Below are 12019 nucleotides of genomic sequence, written 5' to 3' on the forward strand. Positions count from 1 at the left end.
TGCAATCTTACGAAAGAGTGTATACCTTTATGCAATCTTACGAAAGACGGTATACCTTTGTGCAATCTTACGAAAGACTGTATACCTTTATGCAATCTTGCGAAAGAGTGTATACCTTTATGCAATCTTACGAAAGACTGTGTACCTTTATGCAATCTTACGAAAGAGTGTATACCTACATGCAATCTTACGAAAGACTGTGTACCTTTATGCAATCTTACGAAAGAGTGTATACCTTTATGCAATCTTACGAAAGAGTGTATACCTTTATGCAATCTTACGAAAGAGTGTATACCTTTGTGCAATCTTACGAAAGACTGTATACCTTTATGCAATCTTGCGAAAGAGTGTATACCTACATGCAATCTTACGAAAGACTGTGTACCTTTATGCAATCTTACGAAAGAGTGTATACCTTTATGCAATCTTACGAAAGACTGTATACCTTTATGCAATCTTACGAAAGAGTGTATACCTTTATGCAATCTTACGAAAGACGGTATACCTTTGTGCAATCTTACGAAAGACTGTATACCTTTATGCAATCTTGCGAAAGAGTGTATACCTTTATGCAATCTTACGAAAGACTGTATACCTTTATGCAATCTTGCGAAAGAGTGTATACCTACATGCAATCTTACGAAAGACTGTGTACCTTTATGCAATCTTACGAAAGAGTGTATACCTTTATGCAATCTTACGAAAGAGTGTATACCTTTATGCAATCTTACGAAAGAGTGTATACCTTTATGCAATCTTACGAAAGAGTGTATACCTTTATGCAATCTTACGAAAGATTGTATACCATTATGCAATCTTACGAAAGACTGTATACCTTTGTGCAATCTTACGAAAGACGGTATACCTTTATGCAATCTTACGAAAGAGTGTATACCTTTATGCAATCTTACGAAAGAGTGTATACCTTTATGCAATCTTGCGAAAGAGTGTATACCTTTATGCAATCTTACGAAAGACTGTATACCTTTATGCAATCTTACGAAAGAGTGTATACCTTTATGCAATCTTACGAAAGACTGTATACCTTTATGCAATCTTGCGAAAGACGGTATACCTTTATGCAATCTTACGAAAGAGTGTATACCTTTATGCAATCTTACGAAAGACGGTATACCTTTATGCAATCTTGCGAAAGAGTGTATACCTTTATGCAATCTTACGAAAGAGTGTATACCTTTATGCAATCTTACGAAAGACTGTATACCTTTATGCAATCTTGCGAAAGACGGTATACCTTTATGCAATCTTACGAAAGAGTGTATACCTTTATGCAATCTTACGAAAGACGGTATACCTTTATGCAATCTTGCGAAAGAGTGTATACCTACATGCAATCTTACGAAAGACTGTGTACCTTTATGCAATCTTACGAAAGAGTGTATACCTTTGTGCAATCTTACGAAAGATTGTATACCATTATGCAATCTTACGAAAGACTGTATACCTTTGTGCAATCTTACGAAAGACTGTATACCTTTATGCAATCTTGCGAAAGAGTGTATACCTACATGCAATCTTACGAAAGACTGTGTACCTTTATGCAATCTTACGAAAGAGTGTATACCTTTATGCAATCTTACGAAAGACTGTATACCTTTGTGCAATCTTACGAAAGACGGTATACCTTTATGCAATCTTACGAAAGAGTGTATACCTTTGTGCAATCTTACGAAAGACTGTATACCTTTATGCAATCTTACGAAAGACGGTATACCTTTATGCAATCTTACGAAAGAGTGTATACCTTTGTGCAATCTTACGAAAGACTGTATACCTTTGTGCAATCTTACGAAAGACTGTATACCTTTGTGCAATCTTACGAAAGACGGTATACCTTTATGCAATCTTACGAAAGACTGTATACCTTTGTGCAATCTTACGAAAGACTGTATACCTTTATGCAATCTTACGAAAGACGGTATACCTTTATGCAATCTTACGAAAGAGTGTATACCTTTGTGCAATCTTACGAAAGACTGTATACCTTTGTGCAATCTTACGAAAGACTGTATACCTTTATGCAATCTTGCGAAAGAGTGTATACCTACATGCAATCTTACGAAAGACTGTGTACCTTTATGCAATCTTACGAAAGAGTGTATACCTTTATGCAATCTTACGAAAGACTGTATACCTTTGTGCAATCTTACGAAAGAGTGTATACCTTTATGCAATCTTACGAAAGAGTGTATACCTTTGTGCAATCTTACGAAAGACTGTATACCTTAATGCAATCTTACGAAAGACGGTATACCTTTGTGCAATCTTACGAAAGACTGTATACCTTTATGCAATCTTACGAAAGACTGTATACCTTTATGCAATCTTACGAAAGAGTGTATACCTTTATGCAATCTTACGAAAGACTGTATACCTTTATGCAATCTTACGAAAGACTGTATACCTACATGCAATCTTACGAACTATACCTTTATGCAATCTTACGAAAGACTGTATACCTTTATGCAATCTTGCGAAAGAGTGTATACCTACATGCAATCTTACGAAAGACTGTGTACCTTTATGCAATCTTACGAAAGAGTGTATACCTTTGTGCAATCTTACGAAAGATTGTATACCATTATGCAATCTTACGAAAGACTGTATACCTTTGTGCAATCTTACGAAAGACTGTATACATTTATGCAATCTTGCGAAAGAGTGTATACCTACATGCAATCTTACGAAAGATTGTGTACCTTTATGCAATCTTACGAAAGAGTGTATACCTTTATGCAATCTTACGAAAGAGTGTATACCTTTATGCAATCTTACGAAAGAGTGTATACCTTTATGCAATCTTACGAAAGAGTGTATACCTTTATGCAATCTTACGAAAGACTGTATACCTTTATGCAATCTTACGAAAGACTGTATACCTTTGTGCAATCTTACGAAAGACGGTATACCTTTATGCAATCTTACGAAAGAGTGTATACCTTTATGCAATCTTACGAAAGAGTGTATACCTTTATGCAATCTTGCGAAAGAGTGTATACCTTGATGCAATCTTACGAAAGACTGTATACCTTTATGCAATCTTACGAAAGAGTGTATACCTTTATGCAATCTTACGAAAGACTGTATACCTTTATGCAATCTTGCGAAAGACGGTATACCTTTATGCAATCTTACGAAAGAGTGTATACCTTTATGCAATCTTACGAAAGACTGTATACCTTTATGCAATCTTGCGAAAGAGTGTATACCTTTATGCAATCTTACGAAAGAGTGTATACCTTTATGCAATCTTACGAAAGAGTGTATACCTTTGTGGAATCTTACGAAAGACTGTATACCTTTATGCAATCTTGCGAAAGAGTGTATACCTACATGCAATCTTACGAAAGACTGTGTACCTTTATGCAATCTTACGAAAGAGTGTATACCTTTATGCAATCTTACGAAAGACTGTATACCTTTATGCAATCTTACGAAAGAGTGTATACCTTTATGCAATCTTACGAAAGACGGTATACCTTTGTGCAATCTTACGAAAGACTGTATACCTTTATGCAATCTTGCGAAAGAGTGTATACCTTTATGCAATCTTACGAAAGACTGTGTACCTTTATGCAATCTTACGAAAGAGTGTATACCTACATGCAATCTTACGAAAGACTGTGTACCTTTATGCAATCTTACGAAAGAGTGTATACCTTTATGCAATCTTACGAAAGAGTGTATACCTTTATGCAATCTTACGAAAGAGTGTATACCTTTGTGCAATCTTACGAAAGACTGTATACCTTTATGCAATCTTGCGAAAGAGTGTATACCTACATGCAATCTTACGAAAGACTGTGTACCTTTATGCAATCTTACGAAAGAGTGTATACCTTTATGCAATCTTACGAAAGACTGTATACCTTTATGCAATCTTACGAAAGAGTGTATACCTTTATGCAATCTTACGAAAGAGTGTATACCTTTATGCAATCTTACGAAAGATTGTATACCATTATGCAATCTTACGAAAGACTGTATACCTTTGTGCAATCTTACGAAAGACGGTATACCTTTATGCAATCTTACGAAAGAGTGTATACCTTTATGCAATCTTACGAAAGAGTGTATACCTTTATGCAATCTTGCGAAAGAGTGTATACCTTTATGCAATCTTACGAAAGACTGTATACCTTTATGCAATCTTACGAAAGAGTGTATACCTTTATGCAATCTTACGAAAGACTGTATACCTTTATGCAATCTTGCGAAAGACGGTATACCTTTATGCAATCTTACGAAAGAGTGTATACCTTTATGCAATCTTACGAAAGACGGTATACCTTTATGCAATCTTGCGAAAGAGTGTATACCTTTATGCAATCTTACGAAAGAGTGTATACCTTTATGCAATCTTACGAAAGAGTGTATACCTTTGTGCAATCTTACGAAAGACTGTATACCTTTATGCAATCTTGCGAAAGAGTGTATACCTACATGCAATCTTACGAAAGACTGTGTACCTTTATGCAATCTTACGAAAGAGTGTATACCTTTATGCAATCTTACGAAAGACTGTATACCTTTATGCAATCTTACGAAAGAGTGTATACCTTTATGCAATCTTACGAAAGACGGTATACCTTTGTGCAATCTTACGAAAGACTGTATACCTTTATGCAATCTTGCGAAAGAGTGTATACCTTTATGCAATCTTACGAAAGACTGTGTACCTTTATGCAATCTTACGAAAGAGTGTATACCTTTATGCAATCTTACGAAAGACTGTATACCTTTATGCAATCTTACGAAAGAGTGTATACCTTTATGCAATCTTACGAAAGAGTGTATACCTTTATGCAATCTTACGAAAGATTGTATACCATTATGCAATCTTACGAAAGACTGTATACCTTTGTGCAATCTTACGAAAGACGGTATACCTTTATGCAATCTTACGAAAGAGTGTATACCTTTATGCAATCTTACGAAAGAGTGTATACCTTTATGCAATCTTGCGAAAGAGTGTATACCTTTATGCAATCTTACGAAAGACTGTATACCTTTATGCAATCTTGCGAAAGAGTGTATACCTACATGCAATCTTACGAAAGACTGTGTACCTTTATGCAATCTTACGAAAGAGTGTATACCTTTATGCAATCTTACGAAAGAGTGTATACCTTTATGCAATCTTACGAAAGAGTGTATACCTTTATGCAATCTTACGAAAGAGTGTATACCTTTATGCAATCTTACGAAAGATTGTATACCATTATGCAATCTTACGAAAGACTGTATACCTTTGTGCAATCTTACGAAAGACGGTATACCTTTATGCAATCTTACGAAAGAGTGTATACCTTTATGCAATCTTACGAAAGAGTGTATACCTTTATGCAATCTTGCGAAAGAGTGTATACCTTTATGCAATCTTACGAAAGACTGTATACCTTTATGCAATCTTACGAAAGAGTGTATACCTTTATGCAATCTTACGAAAGACTGTATACCTTTATGCAATCTTGCGAAAGACGGTATACCTTTATGCAATCTTACGAAAGAGTGTATACCTTTATGCAATCTTACGAAAGACGGTATACCTTTATGCAATCTTGCGAAAGAGTGTATACCTTTATGCAATCTTACGAAAGAGTGTATACCTTTATGCAATCTTACGAAAGAGTGTATACCTTTGTGCAATCTTACGAAAGACTGTATACCTTTATGCAATCTTGCGAAAGAGTGTATACCTACATGCAATCTTACGAAAGACTGTGTACCTTTATGCAATCTTACGAAAGAGTGTATACCTTTATGCAATCTTACGAAAGACGGTATACCTTTGTGCAATCTTACGAAAGACTGTATACCTTTATGCAATCTTGCGAAAGAGTGTATACCTTTATGCAATCTTACGAAAGACTGTGTACCTTTATGCAATCTTACGAAAGAGTGTATACCTTTATGCAATCTTACGAAAGACTGTATACCTTTATGCAATCTTACGAAAGAGTGTATACCTTTATGCAATCTTAGGAAAGACTGTATACCTTTATGCAATCTTACGAAAGACTGTATACCTTTATGCAATCTTACGAAAGACGGTATACCTTTATGCAATCTTACGAAAGACGGTATACCTTTGTGCAATCTTACGAAAGACTGTATACCTTTATGCAATCTTGCGAAAGAGTGTATACCTACATGCAATCTTACGAAAGACTGTGTACCTTTATGCAATCTTACGAAAGAGTGTATACCTTTATGCAATCTTACGAAAGACTGTATACCTTTATGCAATCTTACGAAAGAGTGTATACCTTTATGCAATCTTACGAAAGACTGTATACCTTTATGCAATCTTACGAAAGAGTGTATACCTTTATGCAATCTTACGAAAGACTGTATACCTTTATGCAATCTTACGACAGACTGTATACCTTTATGCAATCTTACGAAAGACGGTATACCTTTATGCAATCTTACGAAAGACGGTATACCTTTATGCAATCTTGCGAAAGAGTGTATACCTTTATGCAATCTTACGAAAGAGTGTATACCTTTATGCAATCTTACGAAAGAGTGTATACCTTTGTGCAATCTTACGAAAGACTGTATACCTTTATGCAATCTTGCGAAAGAGTGTATACCTACATGCAATCTTACGAAAGACTGTGTACCTTTATGCAATCTTACGAAAGAGTGTATACCTTTATGCAATCTTACGAAAGACTGTATACCTTTATGCAATCTTACGAAAGAGTGTATACCTTTATGCAATCTTACGAAAGACGGTATACCTTTGTGCAATCTTACGAAAGACTGTATACCTTTATGCAATCTTGCGAAAGAGTGTATACCTTTATGCAATCTTACGAAAGACTGTGTACCTTTATGCAATCTTACGAAAGAGTGTATACCTTTATGCAATCTTACGAAAGACTGTATACCTTTATGCAATCTTACGAAAGAGTGTATACCTTTATGCAATCTTACGAAAGAGTGTATACCTTTATGCAATCTTACGAAAGATTGTATACCATTATGCAATCTTACGAAAGACTGTATACCTTTGTGCAATCTTACGAAAGACGGTATACCTTTATGCAATCTTACGAAAGAGTGTATACCTTTATGCAATCTTACGAAAGAGTGTATACCTTTATGCAATCTTGCGAAAGAGTGTATACCTTTATGCAATCTTACGAAAGACTGTATACCTTTATGCAATCTTGCGAAAGAGTGTATACCTACATGCAATCTTACGAAAGACTGTGTACCTTTATGCAATCTTACGAAAGAGTGTATACCTTTATGCAATCTTACGAAAGAGTGTATACCTTTATGCAATCTTACGAAAGAGTGTATACCTTTATGCAATCTTACGAAAGAGTGTATACCTTTATGCAATCTTACGAAAGATTGTATACCATTATGCAATCTTACGAAAGACTGTATACCTTTGTGCAATCTTACGAAAGACGGTATACCTTTATGCAATCTTACGAAAGAGTGTATACCTTTATGCAATCTTACGAAAGAGTGTATACCTTTATGCAATCTTGCGAAAGAGTGTATACCTTTATGCAATCTTACGAAAGACTGTATACCTTTATGCAATCTTACGAAAGAGTGTATACCTTTATGCAATCTTACGAAAGACTGTATACCTTTATGCAATCTTGCGAAAGACGGTATACCTTTATGCAATCTTACGAAAGAGTGTATACCTTTATGCAATCTTACGAAAGACGGTATACCTTTATGCAATCTTGCGAAAGAGTGTATACCTTTATGCAATCTTACGAAAGAGTGTATACCTTTATGCAATCTTACGAAAGAGTGTATACCTTTGTGCAATCTTACGAAAGACTGTATACCTTTATGCAATCTTGCGAAAGAGTGTATACCTACATGCAATCTTACGAAAGACTGTGTACCTTTATGCAATCTTACGAAAGAGTGTATACCTTTATGCAATCTTACGAAAGAGTGTATACCTTTATGCAATCTTACGAAAGAGTGTATACCTTTATGCAATCTTACGAAAGACGGTATACCTTTGTGCAATCTTACGAAAGACTGTATACCTTTATGCAATCTTGCGAAAGAGTGTATACCTTTATGCAATCTTACGAAAGACTGTGTACCTTTATGCAATCTTACGAAAGAGTGTATACCTTTATGCAATCTTACGAAAGACTGTATACCTTTATGCAATCTTACGAAAGAGTGTATACCTTTATGCAATCTTAGGAAAGACTGTATACCTTTATGCAATCTTACGAAAGACTGTATACCTTTATGCAATCTTACGAAAGACGGTATACCTTTATGCAATCTTACGAAAGACGGTATACCTTTGTGCAATCTTACGAAAGACTGTATACCTTTATGCAATCTTGCGAAAGAGTGTATACCTACATGCAATCTTACGAAAGACTGTGTACCTTTATGCAATCTTACGAAAGAGTGTATACCTTTATGCAATCTTACGAAAGACTGTATACCTTTATGCAATCTTACGAAAGAGTGTATACCTTTATGCAATCTTACGAAAGACTGTATACCTTTATGCAATCTTACGAAAGAGTGTATACCTTTATGCAATCTTACGAAAGACTGTATACCTTTATGCAATCTTACGACAGACTGTATACCTTTATGCAATCTTACGAAAGACGGTATACCTTTATGCAATCTTACGAAAGACGGTATACCTTTATGCAATCTTACGAAAGAGTGTATACCTTTATGCAATCTTACGAAAGACTGTATACCTTTATGCAATCTTACGAAAGAGTGTATACCTTTATGCAATCTTACGAAAGAGTGTATACCTTTATGCAATCTTACGAAAGACGGTATACCTTTGTGCAATCTTACGAAAGACGGTATACCTTTATGCAATCTTGCGAAAGAGTGTATACCTTTATGCAATCTTACGAAAGAGTGTATACCTTTGTGCAATCTTACGAAAGACTGTATACCTTTATGCAATCTTGCGAAAGAGTGTATACCTACATGCAATCTTACGAAAGACTGTGTACCTTTATGCAATCTTACGAAAGAGTGTATACCTTTATGCAATCTTACGAAAGACTGTATACCTTTATGCAATCTTACGAAAGACGGTATACCTTTGTGCAATCTTACGAAAGACGGTATACCTTTATGCAATCTTACGAAAGAGTGTATACCTTTGTGCAATCTTACGAAAGAGTGTATACCTTTATGCAATCTTACGAAAGAGTGTATACCTTTATGCAATCTTACGAAAGACTGTATACCTTTATGCAATCTTACGAAAGACGGTATACCTTTGTGCAATCTTACGAAAGACGGTATACCTTTATGCAATCTTTTAAGCCTATACATGGCATGCTATTGATATAAATTTATCAACAGCTAACAAATAATCTTGTTAAAAATAAAAATGTCTGTTTATTACTATCTCTGGACCAAAGTTTGCTATTATACGAAAATGTTCATCTGCAATATATTCTGTTTCCTTTTGATTCGACATGGGCTTCCTGGTGTTCTGTGCTTACCATCTAAATAACCAGTATGGTCTACACAATCTTCATCTCTTCCCTTTCTTATAAGTTGACTTGATAAATCTAGCTAGACTTTTACTAAACCTAAATATGTCATATTTTCTACCAATTATTTTCCATCAGCAATTATTTTCCATCAACAATCATTTTCCATAAACAATTATTTTCCATCTGCGTTTATGTTACATCAACAATTCTTTCCCATCAGCATTCATTCTCCATAGATATCAATCAACTACTTTAAAATATGAATAAAACGTCTGGTTATTTTCTTTTCCATCTTTAAATCTATATTCATTCAAACGTTTATTAAAGGAGTCTTGCAGCTTTCTTGTTATTGTCGTTTATTAGTTTCAATGTTGTTAGAAGAGTCTGTAGTATCTTGCTTTCATATTTCCGTAGTTTAAGATGCAGAAAATTCTATGTCATTCATGGACATTATATCGTATTTGCAAAATCTTAATACCGCTTGTAATGACCATTTCAACTGTCCATAAGTTCAATCGACTAAATTTGATAGCACACATACTATTAACTGGTTGCATGAACATTATTTACATATAACTGCGTTTCTGATTAGGACTATGTCATGAGTTTTCAGTGACCCAACAAAAACGCATTTTTTCAAGGACCAACTACTCAGAGGTCCATACTACCCTTACTATTTTGCCAGCATAAATTTTTCCCAAATCAATTGTTATACTTTTTAAACATTTCTCAGTCTCGAAGATATCATTATACTCTTTAAATATTTCTCAGTCTGATTGTGAAACATTCCTTTAATATTCTGTCCCTTACAGTCTTCTAAATTGTAACGGAACATCGCATTCTATAACTACTTCTGTGATTATATCAATCTTTAATGCGAAATTAGGAAGAGAGCTTTTAGACAAAAATAGATTTCTATTTATGATTCTGACATTTGGCTGTTTCATCAGTATCTATTTTTAGATACGGTGTATCTATTGTAAGATACGATGCATCTATTGTAAGATACGGTGTATCTATTGTAAGATACGATGTATCTATTGTAAGATACGGTGTATCTATTGTCTTCATAATTTTCTTTACTTGAAGACATGTCTATAAATCGGTTTATAATTTGTGTACGCATGAATAAGGTTTTGTATTATGGCCTTAAATTCTCTGGTTTAAGTTTGAGTTAAATGCTTCCATTCGAGTCTTAAGAGTTTAATTCAATCAAACATTTACCAACAAGTTCTGAGACAGTATATTAGAAGCATGACAAGAATTTAATAAAAAGTTGAAAATTGCTAAAACTGAAAAGTTGTTATTCTCAATTAATATTGTATAATGCAAATATATTAAGGTTATTTTTATTCTAACCAAACTTATAGTAAGGAAATCTCTTTCTGACTTGTTTGTGTAATGTGTAATTAGACTGTTTAATAATCTGATATGTAAGTTGAGAATATTTTATAAGTCTTACGAATAGGACTTTATCCTAGATTCGAGATCAGGTTTAATCTGGCCGGCAGAAATATGTAATACTTTCAGAAATAACTGGGGCTATAAGTATTGCAGTAATAATATCGTAAAAACTGATATTGACTCCATTTAATGAAATAATTAATCATACTTTATAATATATTAAGTTTTAACTTCGCTATCTCAATGAAGTTTTATATATATATATATATATATATATATATATATATATATATATATATATATATATATATATATATATATATATATATATATATATATCTGTGTGTGTGTGTGTGTGTGTGTGTGTGTGTGTGTGTGTGCATTTTGGAATATCTCTGTTTAACCTCGTATGAATGGTATTATATAATTTCAGCTTAACTGGGTCAGCCGATTTCTGTAAATTGTTTTTATATCAAATATTAAGACATAGTTGTATTACCATCTTACTTGGCAGCCTAACGATACCAACAGCTCCAGCAACACTGTTCTGTGTCACGCTCCTTAACCATAGTGTTCTTATCTGTTTTGTAAACTTGATGTCCTAGAACCTCTAGTATGAAAAAGGATCTAGTGAGGAGTTGATGGCAAATGGGAATTAGTATTTATTAGTCGTGGCAAATGGGAGAGCTGGAATTAGTATGTATCAGTCATGGCAAATCGGATAGCTGGAATTAGTATTTATTAGTCAAGACAAATGGGAGAGCTGGAATTAGTATTTATTAGTCATGGCAAATGGGAGAGCTGGAATTAGTATTTATTAGTCATGGCAAATGGGAGAGCTGGAATTAGTATTTATTAGTCATGGCAAATGGGAGAGCTGGAATTAGTATTTATTAGTCAACCACTTTATTTTATTGCTTTAATTGCTTTGCTTGGGGGTGAGCAGTCCATTAGCCGTATTCTCCGATTAGCTCATGTCTGACAAAGTCCACCAAGGTATTCAAATATATATCTCGGGAATCACATGAGAAGAAAAAATTGTGTTACTAATTATTTAGCTTGCAGATCTGCACAAAGTCACGTCAACTTGTGTGCAAACA

The sequence above is a fragment of the Sinohyriopsis cumingii genome, chromosome 14 (assembly GCF_028554795.1).
Source record: "Sinohyriopsis cumingii isolate HCF-2022 chromosome 14, ASM2855479v2, whole genome shotgun sequence".
Classification (NCBI taxonomy): domain Eukaryota; kingdom Metazoa; phylum Mollusca; class Bivalvia; order Unionida; family Unionidae; genus Sinohyriopsis; species Sinohyriopsis cumingii.